The sequence below is a fragment of the Etheostoma spectabile genome, chromosome 9 (genome assembly GCF_008692095.1).
Source record: "Etheostoma spectabile isolate EspeVRDwgs_2016 chromosome 9, UIUC_Espe_1.0, whole genome shotgun sequence".
Classification (NCBI taxonomy): Eukaryota; Metazoa; Chordata; class Actinopteri; order Perciformes; family Percidae; genus Etheostoma; species Etheostoma spectabile.
In genome coordinates this window covers 11,070,387-11,071,052 of record NC_045741.1, presented here as the reverse complement: position 1 = coordinate 11,071,052, position 666 = coordinate 11,070,387, and the positions used below count along the sequence as shown (strand labels likewise).

Here is a 666-nt window from a genome sequence, read left to right as displayed (position 1 = left end):
GTTGGGTGCTAACTCTAGCAGGAGGATAACGCGGTGTAGGCAGCACCGATTGTTTCCATTTTTCTCTCTACTGACAGCATTACAAATTTACAATCCACAGAGCTCCATGTTGGAATTGACCGTAATTTTGCTTTAAATGTTAAGGAATTTAACACTTTCTCATGCTTTAAGTCACTATTGACTTAATTACTTTCCCTAACAGCATTAGAGTGCTTCTGCTTTAAAATAAATCATGCTAGACTTGCTTTAAAGGTTTAGTGGGTAACCTTTTGATATTAACAAATGTCCATTGGCTTGTGTCATCTGGACGCACAGTTTTATTGTCATTACCTAGAATTCCTCAAGGGGGAGACAGAAACTACACACTGGAGATTTTAGGTAGCAAATGTTACCACAGTGGATGAATGGATGATCTAGCCGAGACTGGTTGGAAAGCCGAGGTTTAAAGCAGGAGCGGTGATTACTGGATCTGCTTCAGGTGTGAAGGCAGCCACAGGTGTCTTGACGAGGAGGGAGAGAGCGCCAGGAGCGACACACCCATTCAGCAGAGGAAAGGCAAAACCAAACAAAACACAGAGAAGGAAACAGACAGGAGAGGCAGCAAGCCAAACCATGACAGAATATAAATGAATAAACGGTTTATAATAATAATAATAATACATTTTA

The 666-nt window shown here is 41.0% G+C and overlaps 1 protein-coding gene across 7 annotated transcripts in view; it reads left to right on the top strand.

Annotated features, from left to right (window-relative positions):
* dlg1a (discs large MAGUK scaffold protein 1a) overlaps window positions 1-666 on the top strand; it is a 117,318-nt gene that overhangs the window by 30,410 nt on the left and 86,242 nt on the right. The window lies entirely within an intron of this gene.